The sequence below is a fragment of the Strigops habroptila genome, chromosome 4 (assembly GCF_004027225.2).
Source record: "Strigops habroptila isolate Jane chromosome 4, bStrHab1.2.pri, whole genome shotgun sequence".
Lineage (NCBI taxonomy): Eukaryota > Metazoa > Chordata > Aves > Psittaciformes > Psittacidae > Strigops > Strigops habroptila.
Genome location: NC_046358.1, coordinates 80,338,852 through 80,361,376, shown reverse-complemented (window position 1 = coordinate 80,361,376; position 22,525 = coordinate 80,338,852). Strand labels below are relative to the sequence as shown.

At 38.9% G+C, this 22,525-nt stretch overlaps 1 protein-coding gene across 1 annotated transcript in view; it reads right to left on the bottom strand.

Moving 5' to 3' along the window:
- The window catches only part of GPR146 (G protein-coupled receptor 146), a 51,211-nt gene that overhangs the window by 26,017 nt on the left and 2,669 nt on the right, over positions 1-22,525 (bottom strand). The window contains exon 2 of the mRNA XM_030485126.1: positions 3,258-3,299. The gene's annotated coding sequence lies outside the window, so the exon portion shown is untranslated. The remainder of the gene's footprint in view (positions 1-3,257; positions 3,300-22,525) is intronic.

Sequence of the window (22,525 nt, the reverse complement as noted above, 5' to 3'; positions counted from 1 at the left end):
GGCACACATACCAAGCCAGCAGGGTGGAATGGGGGGATGCAAGGGCATCCCTAGTACATGTAGTGAGCTTGGCTTGCACTAGCTGAGGAGCATATAACCTGTTTGACATGCTCATCTTGCCTATCTTGAATAATGGCAGTGTCTGTGCTATGTATTTGTTAAATTACTAGCAAAGATGGGTGGAAACGCATCTGGAAAGGAGATGAACATTCCTGGAAAACATTTCAGAGCTGATGTTTGAGAGTGCAGTGTTAAAGACATTTACTTTTGACCTCCTGCAGAGCTCACCAAACTAGTTTTGGGTAAGACAAGACAGCACAAAGAACTTTCGCTTGATTTAAATGTGGATAGATGTGCTTTTAGGACAGAGACTTAAATTCTGAAAAGTTAGGTGTTTGTTTTGGGTTTTGGTTTTTTTTGAGAATCTTTCATTTCCCTTATACTATGGTTTGTTTATATTGCTGGATTAAAATATTTGGGATATTGGTTGGGTCACTGTTACCTGCTGTTTATAAGTACATTGATATTTGTATACCATGATACAAAGAATCCAATGTGACAATTGATGGATCATGGCACTTCACCCTAAGAAAGATTAGACCCAGTGTCTCTACGAGCTGCGTTCAGGGAGAGACAGTTGAGGCAACTAATACAAGTGAGGCAACTAATACAATTAATACTAAAACTGTGGCACAGGTATTTGACTATGAAGTTTACTGATGGCTGTTGTCATTGCATGTGCAAAACCCAGTAAGGTAAATATTTATTTCCCTCTTTTCTCCTGTTTGGACTTTGCTTCAAAAAGCTGTAACTACCAGTGGAAGATTTCTATTAAGATTTCAATTAAGAAATTGGGAGTCTGAGGTTAAACATCACCCACAGATGGTTTTCTATGATTACTTAAAAAAATTACTGGACCACAGAATTAGCAAACCAGGATGCCTGGAATTATGATAGGGAGCAAGAAAAAATAAGATGACAGTCTGAGTAAATTCCAGATACATTCTATTTCTGGTATTTAAAATCTCAACTATTTTTTACTGGACTGAATCAACCATGGCATAATTCTGGTTGGAAGGGACCTTAGGAGGTCTTCTCTACAAATCCCTGCCCAAAGCAGGTCAGCTGTGAGATCAGACCAGATCCTGGAAATCTCTGAGGATGGAGGCTGTATAACTCCTGGACAACCTCTTCCAAAGCTTGGTTGTCATAATGGTAAAAAAAAGATATTTCTTTCTATATTGGAATCCATCTGTTTTTCAACTTATGCCATTGTCTTTTTTCATCCCACCGTGCATCTTGTAAAGCGCCTCAATCAGTCTGTTAATTAAGCCTCTTTTAGGTGCAACATGGTGATTGTTAGGTCCACCCAAAACCTTCTTTTCTCCAGCTTGAACAACCCCAGCTCCCTCAGCCTCTCATCACAGGGCGACTGTGCCTGGCCCCAGCTATCTTGGTGTTCCTCCATTGAACTTGCTCTAATTTACTGGAAGCTTTCTTGAATTGAAGGGCCCAAAACTATACAGAGAATTATCAGGTTGGTCTTTATGCAATAAAAGGACCTCTTTGTAATTGTTACATGGAGGCTTAGGGAGGTTGCTGTATGTTTTGTATCTGGCCAGTGGGATCAAACATTTTAGTTGAGTGTGTACCTTAGGGGAGTCTTTTCTAGGCCAACTCTAGGTTTTGGGATAATGGATTTCTTATTTTTTAAGAATGGCCCCTAAAAGGATGGCTGCCCATGGAGCTTCATACATGTAATGGGTTTATGACTGGCCTTCAGTGAAGGATTTAAACTAGAACCTTATAGCTGATATCTTACTCCTTTCTGGTTTTATACATAGACTCTAAGATTAGTGTGGTGGAGTATATTGAAAGTAATAAAAAACAGACCCAGAAAAATTGTTGCATGTTTTAAAAAAAAATCATAAAATGAAAGAGGAAGTGCATCATTTGTTATAACACCATGTAGACTAATGAAAAACATACTGCAGGCTGGAAATTTGTTAAGAGCTGAACTCAAAAAGTTTCCATTCCCAAAAATGCCTTGGGGCCTCCGGCTCTAAGCCTGTGGCTAAAGAGGCCCTATGGTAAACTGACATAAAAAATAACTACTTCATAAACATCCAGCTCCTGTTTCATAATAGTTGGAAATAAGTTTTTAAAAAGTGTTACCTATTGATACTGACTGTACTTTATCAAAGTAAAAGGGAGGCAGTGCATTTACGACTAGAATGTTGAATTGGGAATTAAACACTGGGGAGATGGGCACTGGGCACAAAAATGTTAAGTTTGTTGTGCATAGGAGAACGGGAAAAGGATGAAGTGACTTGCTGAGAGGAACAGAACAGCACTTGATCTGGCAGAGCTGATATTAACATTAAGTAATTTCTGGCTTCTAGTCCTTTTCTCATTAACTAGACCGAGGTGAACAACTCACCTACTCCCCACCACTGTGAGCAGGCGCCAGCCCTTGCCCTGGAGCACATTGTCAGGCTGCATTCAAATACACCCTCAGAGTATTTGAGTATTGATGGTATTTGCACCAGCAGTGCTCATATGAATGGAGAAGACAGAGTTTTGTGTCTCTTTCCTTTTAATCTGTTTGGCTTTCGTAAAGGTCTCTCTTCCCTGTGGAATTACTCCAAGCTGATTGACTGGCTGTTGGCTTTGCCTTTCTCCTTCTCCCTGATGGGCCCTTGTTGGTGTATGAAAATGATTAATGTGGGCTGTGGGCTTTCAGGCAGTTTTAACTGTCACGATGGCCCAGTAATAGAGGAGGTGGGAAGAGCATTACAGCCTCGACTCCTTCTTCACGTGGATTGGCAAGCAGTTTGGAGAAATAATGCCAGTTAGGATCTTCTGAGAGCTGGTGTTCCTCCAGTCTGTTTCTGCAGTTCTGCTCTATGACGGAGGTTCTGCTGCCTGGCAAGGAGCCCTGGAGTGCCTCAAGATCGTGGATCATGGACTTCCATGATCTTAGATTTCACAAACCTATAAAGATGTAGTAAATTGGGTGTATCTTTGTATGAGACTACTTAGATGGCTGGTTTGTCATCTTTGAGAAGGACAATCTGGAAGTACATAGTGCTTGTCTTGGCTAACTGTTCAGTGAGGACTTAGTTATCCAGTACATTTTCACAGAAGTAAATAGCAGGTCTAGAAGCCCCAATTTGGGTAAATATTTTCACTGTTTTACATTGGTTAAATAAACATATGCAACAACAGTCACAGTGTATGGCTATAGCTGTACTTACATGAGGTGCAGCCCAGGAGAGTGTCAGCCTGAGATTGAGCCACTGGGAGGAAAAAAGAAAAGAAAAATGAAAGGTGAAACAGTTGTTTGTAGCGGGCTGAAAGAAATTAAAAGAAACTTTAATCAATTCTGATTAATACAGATCACTTTCATTTTTTTCTGACGTCTATACCATGTTCTGTGTAGCATTTACAATACACAGTGCTTTCATCCAGTGATTAGAAAATGTATAGCATAATTGTTCATCTTTGGTGTTGAATTGCTGCGTGTTCTGACTTCACTGCAACTGAGAAGTTAGATAGAATTAATATATCGCAGTAGTGGTAATGGGTTTATTTACATTTGTGAGGTGAGTTGAGGATCTTGAATAAAAGCTGTAGATTGGTCTAAAAATAGAAATGTAAGTTCCTCCTCCTCATTGAGCATGTCATGCTTGGTGGGTTAAAACTGACACCTAACAGTCCTGGTATGAAATACTTGTCATGTAGTATGATACTATGATAAACATCAGCTTGGTTCGTTGTTGTAAAAAGCAGTGGGTTTGGCATACTGTGTTACACTTATTCACTTGGGTTACTGAATATAGATGTGCTCCTTTACATGCTATGGGGAAAAAATGATGGAGAACAAGCATATTTTATTAAATTATAAAAAGTATAATGTATCTGACCACTCAGAATTTCTAACCAGTGTTTCAATATGCACATGTAACTTATCTAAAGGAGAAGAAAAATTAAGTAAAGCACTAATTTCCCTATCTTGCAATAAATATATATATACACACATATATAGGCATTGTAGAGGTTTAAGTGTTTTAGCTTAGATAAATGATTGAACAGTAATATATGGGCAGCAAGACAACTTTTAAGAATGGATGAGTTTCCCCCTAAAGAGAAAGATTAGCTGGTTCAAGGGTACTGAATTATGGCTGAATTTTGAGGTAAGCAGAATACTTTATTCGGGGAAAAAATGGTATAAGATAGCCTGTGCTACTTCCTTCTGTTTATAGTAAAGTTTTACTGAGAGGTGCAATAACAGTCTGTAAAGATCTGATCTCTTTTTAATGCACATTTTTCCCTCCCCTTTTCTCTACTACTAGCAGTGGTTCTGGCTTTTACTACCTCGTGTTACAGTCGGAGCTCCCCTGCTCTGCCTGCCCTCTCATTGCCCTCGGTTTCACATACTGCGGCTGGCGTGTAAGGACCCAAGAAAAATAAACAGTGCAGCCAGTATTTTGTTTGCAATTTTAGTTTCATAATTTGATGAAGAATAGTAAATAGAAGCACAAACTGTTGTTATTATGTGGTCGTGATCTTAAGAGAAAGGGATTTCCATGGCTAACATGATCACAGGTGGAAATTGCCTAACACCAACTCTGGCAGTCTTAAGACCATGCCGCAGTGGCTGGCTGTTTGGTCATAGTCTTGGGCTGGCCTCTCTTCTCAAATCAAAGATGAATGTGCCACAAGTTCATGCAAAGAAACAGCAGATCTTCTGTTTATACTTTCATACAGATTTAAGTTGTGTTCAAGGAAAGGCAGATGTGCTGTGCGTTAGAGCAGAAAATGGATGTGGAGAGCTCCTTTCTTTTGTGTGTGTTAGGTGGGAAGAAGGATGTAAGTAGTTAAACTGGTGGGTGTGAAGAGGCCTGGCTGTCCAAGTCCCACCTGTGGAACAGATGTAATGCGCTCTGGAGCTCTGGGAGCTCCAGCCACGTAGGGACAAGCCGTAGGAGATGGCTTCTCCTGACTAAACCAGTCCTTCAGTGCCATAGTTGTGGCTCACATCCATTTACATATTGATGTGACTAGAATTAGAGATGTGGATTGACATGGAATTCAGCTGGCTAAGTTGCACAAAGTTGGTTATGTGCATGGGAAGGTGCAATACTGAGACCTGCATCCCAAGCACCACTGTTGCGTGCTCACGGAGTTCTTGGGGTGGGTTGGAGAAAGGCTCTGGCTGCAGTGGTCACCCAGCAGTCAGCAAAGAGAAGCTCTGCTACTGTTGACCTCCTCCAGATACACAAGAATAACATGGATCTGGCTGCCTTCCTCCTTAGTGACTCAGTAGCTCTTCTGGATTGATTTGATTTTCTTGCTTTCTGATACTTGTTGAAGTACAATTTCTTTTATGTAGTAAACAATGTTTCAGGAATGATTAAATCACAACATGAATCATATCTGAAATGCTGAGCTGTTCATGCTCTTCACATCTCTAAGCCTGTGGACATGAATAACAAGTTTTGTAGTGACAGCCTTAAAGTGCATTTGCAGTTTTGCTGGGAGCTGAACCCGCTGGTTTTAGGCTTTTAATGTACGCAACTTGTGTGGAATAAAAAGCCAGTTAATCGGTTTGAAATGAACTTGAGGCATGGACAGAATGAGCATAGTATTTCTAGATAGCTTAAGAATGGAGTATGTTTTCAAATGTCAGATGTAATGTATGATTTTATTCATAAGGTCTGTGTTTTATATTCTAACAAATAGAAATAACGTATCATATTAATCATATATAATTCTGAATCACAACATAAAATTTTGCAGTGCTATAATTAAAAAAAATGAAAGAGATAAGGAGTAGCAGCTGTATAGCTAATGAAGATGTTAATTTCAACATGTGTTTTAGACCATTAAATACTATAAAGCAAAAAGCATTGTGCTGCCAGCACAAACCGAAGGAAGGCAGTGAACTACCCCTCCCTTCTCTGGACGACCATCACTGAGGATGCCCTAGAACTCAGGCTTCACTAAAATTGATTCATTAGTTCAGGCAGTAGAAATGTAGAAGAAGATACAAATCATTGCTGCAGATTATCTTTGCAAGTAAAGTCTTTTGTATTCTGCATGTGAATATGATCTTTTCTCTATGAAAATGTTTTTATACTTTCAGGTTGGAATACGTTTTATACATTTATTTAACAGTTTGAGAACTAAGAGTTCAGGTCATTTTTTTCTGGCTGTCAGGACTCTTCAGAGGCTGCAGGCCATCCAATGCATCATTGTTCATGTTGCACTTTCTTTTAACAAGTCTGACACATTTTCCTTGTGTGGTTTCGCAACCCCCTTTTTTTTTCTCCAAACAGCATGAGTCCTATCAGTAGATCAAATTTAGAACTCACAGCTTCCAACAATTGTCTAATGGATCCACATGTTTACACAGCATGACACTGGCATCCAGATAGTGTCCTGGAAGTCTCCAATCAGTACTACTCTTTCATGCTTCCTCCTGGCTTTAAAAGAAAAAGCTACAGATGCAGTTGTTCTGGTATTCAGCGAAGCAGTGAATGGTCCCTCTGTTTCAGCCACCAGTATTGTCTCACAAAATTTAGAACACAAACTTTTTTCATCTGCTTAAAATGGAAATGTCAACTCTCGGGTATTTTATCAGTGCTTATTGTATCAATAAATAGATTTTAAACTGCTACTGAATGGGAGACTGGAAAGTAACATTTCTAGACCAAGTCCTTTTTTGTCTCCTTAGAGCCCCAGACTGAATGAAAACTTTCAGCTGTGTTTGCCTCCACTGCCAGCCTGTGTACTGCTGCCTTGCTGAAGTCCATCTAATCCAACTCCCCTTGGCAGGGGCTCTAGTTGATCTCCAGAGGTCCCTTCCAATCCTGATGATTCTGTGATTCTGCTAAAGCTCCCAGCTACTTCTTCCTGCCACTGTTCTGTCTCTGTGTTGATATTAGCATTTGTGTAGCCTTATCACAGAATCAAATCACCAAATTGCTCCTGAAAACTAACCCACCAAATGGCAAGCGCAGTCACTTGGCATTTGCATAGCATGGGAAGACCTTTTGTAATTAACTTGCCCAAGTATTTTACAAAGTGCTTAATTCCTGTTCTCTGTGATTGGATGTAAATAAATCAGTAGCAATTCCTTGGCAGCAACCTTCCACAGTCCTTTGCTCTGAAGAAACTTAGTCCCTGGTAGCATTAAGTAAAGGAAGGGGGTTTGGCCAGGACACCAAAACCTTTCTGTTTTTTTAATGCTCTCATGGGATCTTTCACTTCCACACAAGCAACTGCCTGAACTGGCTAAGTAGTCTTGATTTAATGTTGCTTTATGAACACTACTTGTCCCAGCTGCAGGATGTCATAACCTCTATTTCCTTAGCTTAGATTTGAAATCTGGAGCCGTATGATTCAGATGAACCACAACTGCCCTCGCTTTAACTTGATGTATTTGTTCTGAAAATACTGTTGTTTGCTCCAAGTTTAGCTGCTGAGCAAATTAAGCTGATCTGCACTGATAAATGGGGAATACTTAGCAGCTTGATTAAAAAAAGAACACCCTAAATCCTGCAAAGAAAGCTCAGTAATTTTTAACTCATCAGTGCCAAGGATAATACTTGGTTAGTGTAAACTTAACAAATGCAATGCTTTTTTACAATAAAAGATTGCAGATTGTCCCGAAGATAAGTGTAGCTCTGAAAAAAACCCCAAAAAACAAAAAAGGAAAATAAATCTTATGAAAATAATTGCATGTTGTAGAGTATTTCAGTGAAGGACAGTGAGCACAGAAAAAGCTGTTGCTGCTGACAGGATTCAGAATAGAGGATGATGAGCAGAACTGGGTTGGCTTTGCATTCCAGATTTGATTTTACGTAGTCTCCTGTTCTTGTGCAGCTTAGAAACAAGCTTTTGGATTTGAAGTAAAGCCAAGTGGATTTGTAAAGATGCTTATCTTATCCTCTGGCCCTGTCCAAATCACCAGAAAATATTAAGGCTGACATGCCTAACTCGATATGCTTTGCAATTAATATTTTTATGCTAGATTATAGTACACACAGACCTGCACAGATGCTAGGTTTGTAGTCTCTCAGCTGGTATTTCCAAGTGGCAGATGCTGCCTTTGCCATTGCATTGTAGCCCTGTGAGTCTGCTCTCCACAAATAAAGTCACTGCACGTTTTAGTGTCAGTTTAGTGCCTTTGCTTGTAACTTGTTGCGTTACAGGAGTCTTTTGCTACCTCTGACAGGCAACTTTAGTATGGCACTAAACTTTCCAGTTTTGGGTTCACATGTACAGTGTGTGTCAGCTCTTAGCTCCCTGTTCTTTTTGGCATTTGGCCTCCCCTTGAAATTGATGTGCTTCTCAGTTGAGCAGGACATTATTTGTTGGGTTTTAATTCTTTTTTAAGGAGTAACTTAATCCAGAATAAGCAGCAGAATGAATGCTGTGCCCCATCCTTTCTGAAGATGTTTGATGGCATGCTTGAAAAATGTAAGTGTAGAAGAAAAGAAGGAAAACCAGACTTTGCCATGGCTGTAGCCTGTTAAAAATAAACAAAAACCAAACCAACAAACAAACCAGGCAACCCCCAAAACAAAAAAAAACCCCAACCATGAACTTGTAAAAATATCCTTTTATTAAAAAACCCCCAACAAAACATAGCAGAAAAATACGGAAAATCCCTCAAGAGGGTCTGCGCGTGTACCCACCACTGAAGGTCAGTCTGAATTGCCAGTATTTCCTGTGAGGTTTTTGTCATCACTTGTTATGTAAATATATTTGCACACTCAGTTTTGTAGAAATCTTTTATAATTAAGCTTATAAACTTAATAATCTACTTATATTCTTTTACTTTTTATAGTTGCCAGTTTTTAATGGTATGTTGTGAGTTTTCTTATTTATTCATAAGCGCTCAGACAGACTGAACAGGAAGTTTGAGAGGTGGGATGCTTTCCCAAATATAGTTTAGAGCTGTTTGTCCATCAGTGAACTGCTTCTGAAATGTAAGTAGCCCCAGCAGCACCTGCCAGAACAGTGAGTACAGGATGCTAAGTTTGGCAAGTCAAGATTTTTGTTGAGATAACATGCAGGTGCATCAGTCTTAGGGTGTCTGCAGAGTTCCTTCTAATTGTCTATCAGATGTTTTCTTACAGATTGGTAAAGTATTGAGGAAATTGCATTTGAATACTGAAAGTGACCTTACAGTTGAGATGCAATTTTACTTGATGGATTTAGGCAATTCTACTTTGCTGCCAAACTGTGTGGACTGAGTGAGGTTTTTCTTCCTCCTTCTATTTCCCCATTCTCCCAGGGTAATGCAGTATAGTGGTTCTGAGTTTGATGTAAGACAGTGAAGCTATTCTGGATTTAAAAGCTGGTTTTGGTGTTTGAAGGCAATGCTATGGCCCAGGGACCAGCTGGAGCAGTTTCATAGAATCACAGAACGGTGAGAGTTGGAAGGAACCTTAAAGCTCATCCAGTTCCAACCCCCTGCCATGGGCAGGGACACCTTCCACTAGAGCAGGTTGCTCCACGCCCCTGTGTCCAACCTGGCCTTGAACACTGTCAGGGATGGGGCAGCCACAGCTTCTCTGGGCACCCTGTGCCAGCGCCTCAGCACCCTCACAGGGAAGAACTACTTCTGTGCATCTAAACTAAATCTCCCCTCTTTCAGTTAGAAGCCATTTCCCCTTGTCCTATCCCTACATGCCCTTGTAAAAAGGCATAGAAAAAGAGAGCTGGCTTCGTGTCTTTTATTAGTAATGAGTGTTACTAGAGGTAAGGATTGGAGCAGAGAGACAGAGGAAAGGACAGTAGGCACTGTAGTGCTCCTGGATGGAGAAGCTGAAGGTGAATTGAACATGTTGTTGTGGAATGCGGAAGCTGAAGTTGGATTGAATGTGTTGTTGTGACACAGAAGACTGGGATTTTGCAATGAGGAAGAAGTGGTGTGGTTTATATTGCTACATCACATTCTTGGTGGCCCACCCATTTGTTTTGACATAAATACCTACTAAGAACTATTGGAGGCATGAAGACCAGACGCGTACCTTCAGACTTGTGGTCTTCAGGGTTTGTTATTACTCTTTGAAGCTTGAGCTTGATGTTTTAATATTTTGTTTGGAGCTTAAGCATTTAGATTTATAATTCTGCCCTTCTAGCCATTCCCCTGATTCACCTTGCAGAGTAAACATGCTTTTGTTCCGCTTTCCAGACTTTCTTTTCCTTTTCTTTGCTGTTGGCTTAATTTTGAGATATGATATTCAAGCCAGAGGTAAGTGTCTCTTTGGGAGCAAAAGAAAAACCAGCTAAGGATTTGAGTGAGCTAACTATTTTCTCTGTTTAGAAGCAACAGCTTAGTTTTCAGTCTTCTGCAAGTCCTCAAGTACAGGTCCTACCAAAGGCACCGACTTTAACAGCAGCAGTGCTTAGAAGAACATGCTCAGGTTTTCTGGCAGTGCTTACAAGGCACTTAGAAAAAACAGGCATATTGCTTGAAAAAAAACCAGGCATATTGCATTTCCACAGTTTGGAAAACACACCTTAAGACAAATTTGTAAAGAATTCCTTTTTGTGATTATAGTTCTCCATCTCCCATTTCATCTAGAGTGGGCCCAGTTTCCTCAGTGTTTGATATCTAGGATCTTAACATCAAATCTGTAATTAATACAGCTCCATTTAGAGACTAAGACATTTGCAGTGTTTATAGCAATAATTCACTCTGTTGCACAGTGTGGAACTTTGCATGTTTTAAACATTCTCCACTTGTGCATATACAGACTTTCATAGTCGAATTAAGAATTTATAACATGCTGGGTCTCATATTCCAGGTCTCTTTGTTTCTAAAGCTATACACAGAACTCGGTCATAAATTTCTGTAGATGGAGTGAAGGCTGAATTTTAATATTAAGGAAGGAAATGGCCTTGGGTAGTGCACTACAGAGTAGAACAGGCCTTCTGTTAATACACAAGGGTATTACTGTTTTCTTGAACTTTGCCTTCCAATCCAATTACTACTTGTGCCTAGAAATCATAACTCTGATGCCTCCCATTTGATAATGTTGAATGTTATTGTCGTCCAAGTTTATATCATTTCCAGTAGTAAAAATGATCTTGATTATAAAACGGCTAGATAATACACTCCTAAAACTGAATTATGGGCAGTAGTTTATTTGTTGATAAACAAAGCAGCGTCGTCGTATATCAAATTGACCCAGTTCTGTCTCTTTTAAAATTAGATGAAATCAAGGGATATTTCTTGTGACGTGATAATGTATTACATATTGCACTGTTTGTGATATGAATGAAGACAAAGCTTTCAGGGTAAATGATTTTTTCCCGGAGTCAAGCAAAATAACAGGAATCTGTATTGTTGGCTTTCATTTTAAGCACTTCTGTGATAGCGTCATGCTCACAGTATGTAATGAACTCATACGAGGAGTAGTTCCAGCCAGCTCCTTTATCAACGTAAGCTATGGTAGCTCAGTATGTGTCCTCCTGTGTCCTCCTCCCCTGCCTTTACTGATAACTGGATTGGACTAGATGCTGCATAATTCTCAGGATCTGTTTTACTGGTCCTTCACTGCACACATCTTTGCTGCACATTTACAGAAGAATGTTATTACTCAAGTGTGGAAACACATTCTGGTATTATTACATGAAAACTGATTCTGATTCCTGGGTATTTCAGAGTATATTATCAGCGTAGTACAACTAATCATTTTCTTACAAGGAGAATGATGGTTGTAGCCATGTTGAGGTGCTACATGTGTATTTATAGGATCGTGGTGCCCAAATACGGTGGCTAAGCTTGGCTGCTTTTCCTGCTGGTTTCTGTGGTTTCACTTCATTGTCCAGAAAACATGACAATATTCTCGGGTCTATAGCATCCATCGCCAGGGTTCGTGTGATGTCCACTTTTGGCAGGAAAAGAAAGATGTATACTTGTTTATTTGGTTCTTTAAATGGCATAGCAGACTTCATAGGTTATTATCTATCTTTAAGAAGTTTGTTTATAGTTCTCACACCATTAAAATGTCACATTAGTGGCACAGTCTGAAACGTATTTATGCCACTGAAAAGACTCAACAGTTTATGCAGAGTCTGATATGCAAGTAGCTTTAATTTAGATTTCTTCCCTTTTTTCTTTGATCACTTGTGTAACGTCTTTGAAATGTATGTCCGACGTTGATTCTTTGTTGTGTTCCATCGGGTGCATTTGATTCTGCAGCTAAAAGGATTGAATACTAAGTGTTCTTTTTACATGTGTATATAAGAGCGTTTTAGTTCTTTCAGACAGAGCAAGGGCATTCCTAGGATTTAAGGCCTGATAAGGTAATAAAAATATATAGTGAAACCAAAAAGACTGAAATAGGAATGTACTTTTATAATTTTGGAGATTTTATACAGTAAATCAAAGCAGAAGGAACAAACTATCAGAGATAATATGAAAATGAAAAAATTCAAATTATTACATTGTCAACCCACTGTAAGAACAGTGCAGATAAAGTCTGACTTTCTTGGTGCGTTTTTCCCCTGTATTAACCCACCAGTGTTTCAGTAACCAGGAATGTATGTTTTTATCATGACTTGGTATAATGCATCTGGTGCTGAGAAAGAGTTGCAGTCAAAGATTTTCGTTTTCCCTTTCTTAAAGTAGAAAAATGCTAATGTTTCCTTTCGAAACTTCCAGAGTGGATATTTGATAAGCTGGCTCCCAGGGTAAAAGCGCTCTTCACAGATCCTCTTTGTAGAGCAGATGAATTCTTTTTCATTCGTTGCAGTTTTTAGGCACAGCACAGCAAGTTTAGTTTAGATTTGGTATCTGCATGAGACATGGCATTTCAATAACATTCCTGTTAAAGGGTTGTGTAGTGATTCAGTGCTGAATGTGCAGTGATTCTACAGCTCTGGGGAGGCTCCTTTCTTTCTGGTCCCATATGTTATCTTTAATCAGGAAACCATTTGAACTGAGATGCCTTCAGATATAATATGAGCAAATACAGAAGTTCAGACCTTACTAGACAGTTTTACAAACTGCAGGGGAGGATCCAACTGTGGTTTTGCCTACAAACACTTTTTATCTGTTGAGTTAGTTTTTAATTACTCACAACTGTGAGTGATTTTACGTCAGCCAGGTGAGCTGTATAAACGTTCAAGACTGAATTATCATTACAAGTTTTCCATGCATTTTTACTTCCCCCTCCTCAACGTACTCAAAAGGTGAGAAGGGAGCACTCATCTTGAGCAACTGGAGACAGATCTCTTCCTTCAGTAGACAAGAATGGAAAGCCTAAGCCAGTGATTCCGCTGACATCTCATACCAAAAGCATCTCAAATGATCCAGGCATCGTACAAAACACTAGCATCAAACCAGCAATACTGCTCATAGTGAAGGACGCCAAGAAGCCCTGTGCTACATTGTGTACCAGGAGCAGTGTTCCTAGCACTAACCCTGGAGATCTTTCCCGCCCTTGGTGGTACCTACCCTGTTTGACATGGACATGAAACAACTGACTGGGCACATGTGTGTAGACCAGAGTCCCCCCATGAGCACTGGGAGTATTTTCAGGTTTGTCAGAGATGTCTCCACCTAAGCGTTTACAGAAGAATGGGTGGCAGTGCAGCTTACACCTTCATCCATCATAGAATCATAGAATGGCTAGGGTTGAAAAGGACCTTAAGATCACCCAGTTTCAACCCTCCTGCCATGGACAGGGTTGCCTCACACCAGACCATGTTGCTCGAGGCTCTGTCCATTTCTTCCTGAGGGAGGATGCTGTGTCCAGTGCTTGTTCTGGCAAAGCCTTCTAAATCTTACTGTAATAGTTTCTAATTACTGATTTCTGCAAGATCACCGCCTGAGAGTCACCACAAGCCAAATACTCTGTGAACAATTATCCCAAGATGTTGTTAATTACTGTGGAGCCACTACAGCTCTTCAAAATACATTGCCTGTACCAATACCATAAATCCACTTTCTGCTTACTCTGGAGCTCTTTGTAGTCTGGATTCTATGTTAACGAAGGTACTGAAGTGCTGCTGTGGCTTATTCCTCATGTACAGATGAGCATGTGAGATGGAGACGGAGCTACAAAAGACCCTGTTAACCAAGCAAATTAGGTATTTTATGGTCTAGGGTTAATTCTGATTATCAGTCTGGAGAAAGAGCCACAGAAATGCTACAAATTTTTCCATCTTTGTAGTGGATTTTGTGGCTTCCTATTTGCAACATTTGTTGCATGTACATTTTTGCACTTTGGCCAAAACGAGACTTTTTATGACTTTACTTCCAAATGTGTTGAAAGCGTATGTTGCTGTATTATTTATTGTACAGCACTTAAATAACTTCGTATACTAAACATATGCTGAAGTAGAATTCACAAATGGCATCTCCCTCACTGGAACTTTTGGAGGATTGTGGAGAACCTACAGTTGGTGTCCTACTGTAACCGTGTAACTCTGTAAGGAAGACAGATGATTCGAAAGTTTTCAGACAGAATAACAAAACTTAATAATATTTGAAATTGTTACAGTAGCAGGAACAATAACACTAATTTGATGGAAATTCAAATACAAACCTTATTCTAAAAAGCTAAAAAGAAAGTAATGAAAGCTTTAAGGCTTTTATTTTGGGTTAAGGATTTCAGAAGACTTCAGAGGTCTGTGTGCTCTTTTATATGGGTTATGTTTCTGACACCTCTCAATGTAGGATTTAAAGCAGTTTTTCTATTTAAAGGGAAAGATATACAAACAGTTTGGGAGTAGATCTACTTTTTGAATAGATAAAAATGCTTAAAAACCCTTGCCAATTGCTTGTAAGAGGAACTGTATTAGAAAGTTATTTTTCTGCTTTTACTTCTAGTAAATTTATGTGCTGAACAGTTTAGGAGGCATTCCGGGTTAATTATTCATTTCCAAGTAACAACTCTTTTTCAAGTCTTTTGATCATACTTCCAGTTTTAAACTGAATATAAACCTTGGGATGATGATGCTTTTCATTTCTTTAGACTATGTCTTTTGCAGCCTGTCAGAAATTTTGCATAGATTTTAATAGGAATGTTTCTACTGTCAAATGTTGATTCCTTTCACCTAAATAGTAAAGGGACGTATTCCACTGCAGAGGATAACTGTTCAATGGTTCAACACTTAGCAAGCAGTAGCATGTACCTGCACTTGAAGAAAGCTTCAGGAGTACCTGAGCTGCATGTTATTAATGGCAATTTTGTGTGTGTGTGTGTGGAAACATTATAGATTTGCACCTAAAATACTTACTTCTTGAGTACTGTATTGTTCAAAAGGATATTTATTTAAATATTATGGAAAAATGATAGTGTAGTAAAGTAATCACTGATGTATAATTCCTTCTTTACTTGGGCCAAATCCCCTCCTCACGAGGTCACCGAGAAGCTCCTTGCTGAGGTGTACAGCAGGAGAATGTGAGACAGGCTAAGGGGGAATGGCTTTAAACTGACAGAGGGGATATTTAGATTAAATATAAGGAAGAAGTTCTTCACTGTGAGAGTGGTGAGACATTGGAACATGTTGCCCCGAGAAGCTGTGGCTGCCCCATCCCTGGCAGTGTTCAAGGCCAGGTTGGACGGGCTTGGGGCACCCTGGTCTAGTGGAAGGTGTCCCTGCCCATGGCAGGGGGTTGGAACTGTAGGAGCTTTAAGATCCCTTTCAACCCAAACCATTCTGTGATTCTATGATCTGTTCTTTCCTATTAAAGCACTCCTACTCCTAAATCGTTTCCCACTTACCACTAGTGTCCTTACAGCAATAATCTGTTTGGAAGGGTCTAATCTGAGACAGGTAAAAAAAAATCTTAAAATCTAACTTTCCTTCCATAGTGACTGAAGGGGAAAAAGTCCTTTTAAATACATTTGCCCTTTTTCTAACTAGATAACTAGCTAAATGCATGTCAAATATTTGATCAACTGATCAAATATTGGTTTAAGTTTAGAAAACAAATTAACTTAACGTTTGAAGAACTAGACATTTTGTACCTGAACACTTTTATGTGTCATTAGTTCTGTACCAATGACCCAAGTACTTTGGTCACAATAAAAGACCTTTCTGATGAAAACTGGTCAAACAAATGTTTTGGCAACTTGCATAATTCTTCCTGTTGTGTGCATTCATGTTAAAATAACACAGTTGTGTGTTTAAATTCTAGTAGTTTAACTAGGGAAAGACCAGTCAAATTGTAATGCTGTCTAATGCTAGAAATGTGTAATTTTCTTTTACCTTTTTGCTCATGAGAAGCAAATGTGTGTCAGATTTATTTCTGTTGTAGTTACACTGATCTGTTGAGTTACTTTTATGTTAGCTGTATATTTTCGGCAAAAAGGTAATATGGTAATTGAACATCAACTTGATTTTGAGATAAACACATTTTTAAGTGGGTGGGTTCAGAAGGCAGAGCAGTCTTCTGTCCTGACACTAAAACACAGTTCCCAGGTGGAGGTTCTCCATTATTTTTTGAGAGCAGTGTTTGATTTAGATATCTGATTGCCTTCTGTCTCAATGGCTGTGCCTCAAGATCCTGGTAGTAATCTAAATCATTAGTATGAAGGAATAAGTATAGAAGTATAAGGAAGAAGTTCTTTACTGTGGGGGTGGTACTGAGACACTGGAACAAGTTGCCCAAAGAAGTGGTAAATGCTCCATCCCTGGCAGTGTTCAAGGCCAGGTGGGACAGAGCCCTGGGCAACAGGGTCTAGTGTGAGGCATCCCTGCCCATAGCAGGATGATCTTAAGGTCCTTTCCAACACTAACTATTCTATAATTCTATGATTCTATTAGATCTCATGCTTCCTATGACTTAAGAGTTTGAAGTAGACCAAATTAAAGTTTTTGCAGTAAGATTTCAAATTCTCAATTGATTCTTAAGTTTGCTCTGCTCTGTTCTGCTGGTAGTGTATAGCACATCACTGTGTGTCCCCAGTTTGAGGTTACAGCCTCCAGTGATTATTGTATGTTCTGTTTAAATAATTATGAGCCTTTTTAAACAATTCCTAGAGTTTAATTTTTGACAGTTGCTTGCTTTGAGTAATTGCCAAACTGAATGATGCCTTCAGACATGATGCAACTCCAAGAGGAAATGTAAAAGGAAGGACAGAGGATGGCAACGCGTATTGTTCTCCTCTCTCTTTAACTGCCTTGACCACACCTTGTCATATATTTGTATTTGGATAGTCTGTGAAGATAATTTATTTTCTTTATTAGATTAGATCTTAATAAAGTTACAGGTAGGGGTTATTACTAGAGGATAACATTTAACTAAATTATTAAAGTTAAATTTCATTTTGAACTCATCTGTTAAACAACTAGAGCAGTTTAATAATTGACTTGCTGCCATTACCCATCTCGGAATAAGCAAGCAAAGCCACAGATTTTTGCAACAAAAGCAAAAAATTGCTTCTGATGTGTTTGCTGAACACTGGTGGGTAGGTAGTGAGTGAAGGGGATTTTCTTGCTCATTATAAAACACAGCTTCTCCTTTCAGTTATAACTTGAAAAGGCTTGAAAACCTGACAGCTCCAGTTGGAGTCTCTTTCCCTGGCTGTTTGTTTCCAAGCTATGCTTCAGAGGTTTTGATGGGCAGGAAGTCAGTGTATATGCTGAGCAGTTAAACACTGTGATTCAATGAATAACAGCTCCAGCAGCCAGAAAGTATCATCTAAAGGGAGAAAATAATGGAACAAGTAGCTCACCTAAGAACAGAGAGGGGCTTCTCTTTTACGCTGATACTTTCAGTATTGTGAAAATGTGAGTTCAGTACACTATAAACATTTATAAATTACTATACTAGTTATCTATTAATGTTTTTCAACTTACTTACTTGAGTCTGCAAGAAAAATATCTTAATCAAAATTATCAAATACTTAGTGAAGAAGGTGTTTGGTCCATGTTGTCATGGTCCAATTACAAATGCTTACCCTCTGTGTAGAAGGAAAATGGTTCTCTTGGATTCCCAATAGCCTGATTTGTGCCTGACACGTTTTGAATAATAAAAATGTGAAGCATACATTTTGGTAGTCTTGGGTTACATAAAAAATCAGAAATCATACATTTAAAAATACCACCTCGTTGTTTGCTTAACTTTGAGAAATAGTAGCTGCCTTCTGGGTGATGTTCTTGGATTCTGTAGTCAATGTTAAGCATCTATATCTGAGCAACAAGCAGGAAGAGCTGCATGTTCTCCATTTGGAGGTGTCTCTGTTTACCTGCTGTGTCCTGTACTTTGTCTGGGGAGATGCCATCTCGCTAAATGTAGAAGAACAGCTATTCCAGTCATATTACTTTTGTGCTCAAGGGTTTTGTCTTCCACTTTTCTCATGTGTTTACTTTTGCCTTTGTTTCCCTTTCTTCCATTGCATTCTCCCTTTGTGGTATTTCATGTGGTTTAGCACATACGTCAACCTTTTTTTTTTTTTCTCCTTGTATTACCCCATCTATTCCAGAGACGGAAATAATTGAAAGTCCAAAACTGTGCAATGCATGGCACTCCTAAAAGCACCAAATACCAAAAGATCTCTGATAATTTGAGAGTTGGCAAGCTGAAGTTCATCGCTATATGTGAAAGGTGGACATAGCAACATTACGTATTTTACACTTATTTTTATTACATTACTTATTTTACACTTATTTATTTTGAGGAATGGTGTCTTCAGCCAGAGGCTGCAAAAAAATGTGATCCCATAGGCTGCACAGACACTTGCTTCCACCTTTCTATCACCTCCTCTTTTGCTGGCAGAAATATTCACAGTGAATTGAATTAAGGAACTGATTTGGTTTTCAAGTAACCTTTTGGGGGGGATAGAGAGATGATTTTAACCCAGATGAGTTTACAAGACTGTTCAAACACTTGTGCCAACCCGCGGAAGAGGTGGGAGAAAATGGAGAGTGTGTCTTTTGGCAGCAATACTAACTTATGTCGGTTTAAATTGTATCTGAAACTATTACCTGAGATTCTTTTATTCATAAGTAAAGCTTTCTTTAGAGCCTAAACAGAAGTATTTGGTTGTGTAATCTTGAACTGTAAGCAAAATATACTACATCTAATTTATAAGCATATTGTTTGTACTGCTGCAGTCACTGTGTGACTGTATTTCTTCCTGTAATTTAATGATTTCTATTATATATAATGTCATATTCTAGTGTAAGGTGGGAAAGGAAGAAATCAGAGCTCTCTGTAATGACATTAAGCTTTTAGGCATATAGACAGCTTAAATGGACTCACAGCTGCTTAACATATGCCCTCTGCCTGAACTCGTTTTATCACTTGGTATCTGACTTCTCTCAACATATAAAAAGTTGATGTGATTGATGGTTGGTTATACAGTATTTGTCAGAGTGAACTGAATCATTATGTGTATAGATTCAAGAATATAGGAAAATAAAGCTGAAGGAACAGCAACAAAAAATCTGACATTTTTTCCATTCATTAAGCTTACTTAAAGCAACTCTTTTTGTATGCTGGAGTTAGTGGTTGCTGGTTTTTCTAAGCAGCAATTGCTGAGTGATTTAGAGTACATCTCTGCTCTTTTGTTTGGATTTCATTTGCAAAACCATTTAGAGTTATAAAACTGTCAACTTAAGAACATTCTATATACTTTGCCAGTGAGGGCCTCATGTATGCAGGGTTTATGTTCTTCTTTTCATTTTGTGTGCCGTTTGCATTCTCCAGTATATATCACTGTTCTTCAGGTTGGACATTAGAATCAGCCCCATGGCTTTCTTTAGAGCAGCAGGAGTCTTCAAAGTAATTATGAAGTGGCATCTCAGGTTAGTCATTAGATAAATGAATGTAGAAGATGTGCTAACCACAGTATCTCGCCCTTGGCCAAGCCTAGCCCAGCGGTGTAGTAATAGAAGGCTCTGCTCATGCTAAAAAACCTGAAATTTAGAAGGCCTGACTGCAACTAGAATTGAGTCACATATCTAAACATTAGAAAGCATAGACCAGAACTGTTATGTTAATTACAGTAGTTAAAACACTGTATGACAGTGTTTTAACTATGTATGGCAGCTTTCTGAACTCTGATTCCCTAAAATAACTACCAGCTGAGAGTTGAAGAATGCTGTGCAAACTGTATTATTTTGCTTGCTGTGTTTCTCTCCTGCAGAATTCCTCTAATAGCTAAGCTCAGCTTTACATTGTGTGGAAGTTCTAGGGCCCAGGTCTATCATTCTACACAACAGTCCATCTCTCGTGGACTTGCTAGGTGCCTTAATTCCAAAATAAGCAGCCACCACCACCACCTTGTTGTGTGCTGCTTTTACAGTGATATCCTTCAGTGTGGTCTGTTGAAATACAAGCAGGTTTTATAGAGCATTTTTACTAAACAGTCAACAGGTTTTGATTTAGGGTCTTAAATCATAATTGTTTTTCAATTTTCTGCTCTGCCTCCCAAAAGCATATGAGGGCATACCTGATGCTATAAAAATCAGATGTCATTTCAGTATTCCAGGACTGTGTGATAAGTCTGGAGAGCTTAAGAGTTAGTATCGTGGATGTATAGTTAATCAGGGAGCTCACAAGAACAGAAAGCATGTAAAGCATTGGTAAATAAGTAGGGGTTGGGCATGGGTTGCACTTTAATTTCATAGACTTTCAAAATGCTGAAATATGGATGGAATTCCTACCAGTCATGTTTAACGAGACAGAACTAGTTGCACTTGATCATTGTGATTGGAAGAGCAGCAGGCAGACCTAAAAAAAGCTACATCATGTAATTTGCGCCAGCTCTTAGAAATGTTATTCCTTTACCTTTCCCCTTCAGACAAAACATCCTAAACCAGAATGTTCAGTGGGAACTGAACTGTACCTGAGATACAAGCGGAGCTTTATAGTACTTGTTTCTTTAACCAAGTTCAGATTCTGCGTACAGGTGTTCAAAGGTCTATTCATGGAAATTATATATATTTACAAGAATAATTTCACAGAAATTAATCGTCCCAATCTAAGTCACCCATCTCTGCTTATCACTAGGCATAAAGTCAAATGCAAAAATCTGTAATGTCCATCACATTCATACCTTATTTTTTGTTAAGACATCTCTCTTTTCATAACCAAACTTAAGGTCCAATTCTCTGTCTCCCAAACCATTTATCCTACTATAAAGCAAATCAAGCGGCAAGACATGAGTTGAGGTTGTTGATACCCTTGTGCTCAGCTGTTATGGTATGAATGTACAGGAGAGTTGAGGGGCTGCTTGTGTTCTGGGCAATGCTGTGGGTGTCTATTTTAGGGTTGTCGAATCATGAATGAAAACATTCTGCTAAAGAAATGAATCCTGCCCACTCCATCTTCCTGAGTGTCTCCTTCTGGGTCTCATTCATGACAAATTGAAAATTGCCTGTTCCTGCATATGTGTGTGTAGTTGGGTGTATTTAAAAGTGTGTATGAAATACATTCTGGAATATTTCTCTGGGGTTTTCAACAGGTGTTAGTGTAGCAAACTACAAGTGATGCTGGTTTCATTTAATAAGAAATTAATGAATAGAACTTTTGTTGAGGTCTGGGAGAATATTGAAGGTTTCAAAGTAGAGTGCATATACACAAGGACATTAATTCCCTCTAGGTATAGATCCTGTTGTACTCTAGAGCTGAAGCTAATGACAACTTGTTGTTAAAGAGGTATGAATTTTTTTACGTGTTTTGATGGCTTTTTGTTTTTAACAAAATTTGAGTTAAACGTAAGGATTCCTGTTTGACTTGTGAGGAAAGCCACCTTTCCTAGGGATTGATAACCATGGATTTTTCATTTAATTACTAGTGTTCTGCTTCACCAGCCTTTCCCATAAGTGGGGGAAAATTGTACCTTCTCCAACTATATGTTTAATTATGTTCCATTTTTGAGTCAGAAGGGCATGTAACAGAGAAGCTGACAATTTGAGACTGAGCAAACTAAATATACTCAGCTGAATGAATCCAGTACTGTGACATGAACCACTGGTGTAAATAGGAAAGGAGATACCTTGAAGCTTTACAGTATTCAAGAAGTGTCAGATCATATTCATTTGAAAGGGATAGCAGCACTCTTTTTCCACCAGCACAGACACCAGTATTGTGTTTCACCCAAGATGGGCTACCCAGCTGGTTAGCAGACCCTGGTGTTTGCACTTTTGTTATTGAATTTCAGCATTTTTGGAATAGGTATTCCACTTGTTCTGTAGATTCCCAGGTATTTCCCTTCATAAAGATTCTGATAGGTGAGATTAAAACAGTATGTTTGTTCTTCCACCTTTAAACTCATTTCATCTACTTTGCTGACTGTTGCAAAACCTTATTATTGCTTTCAAAATGCTCTTTTACCAGTAAAAGTGGCTGTAAGGACGATTGGCATGAGCTGTTAGGAGCTCTTGACTATGGTGAAGATGTGATTTGTTTTTGAGGACGAAGTGCTCCTGTAGATCTGGACTATCAAGACTTGTAGAAATGTGAGAAATAGGTTCCCATTGGTTCTGTTTTGTTGTATCCAACTCATCAGAGCAACATGGGATTCTTCCAGATCTCTGT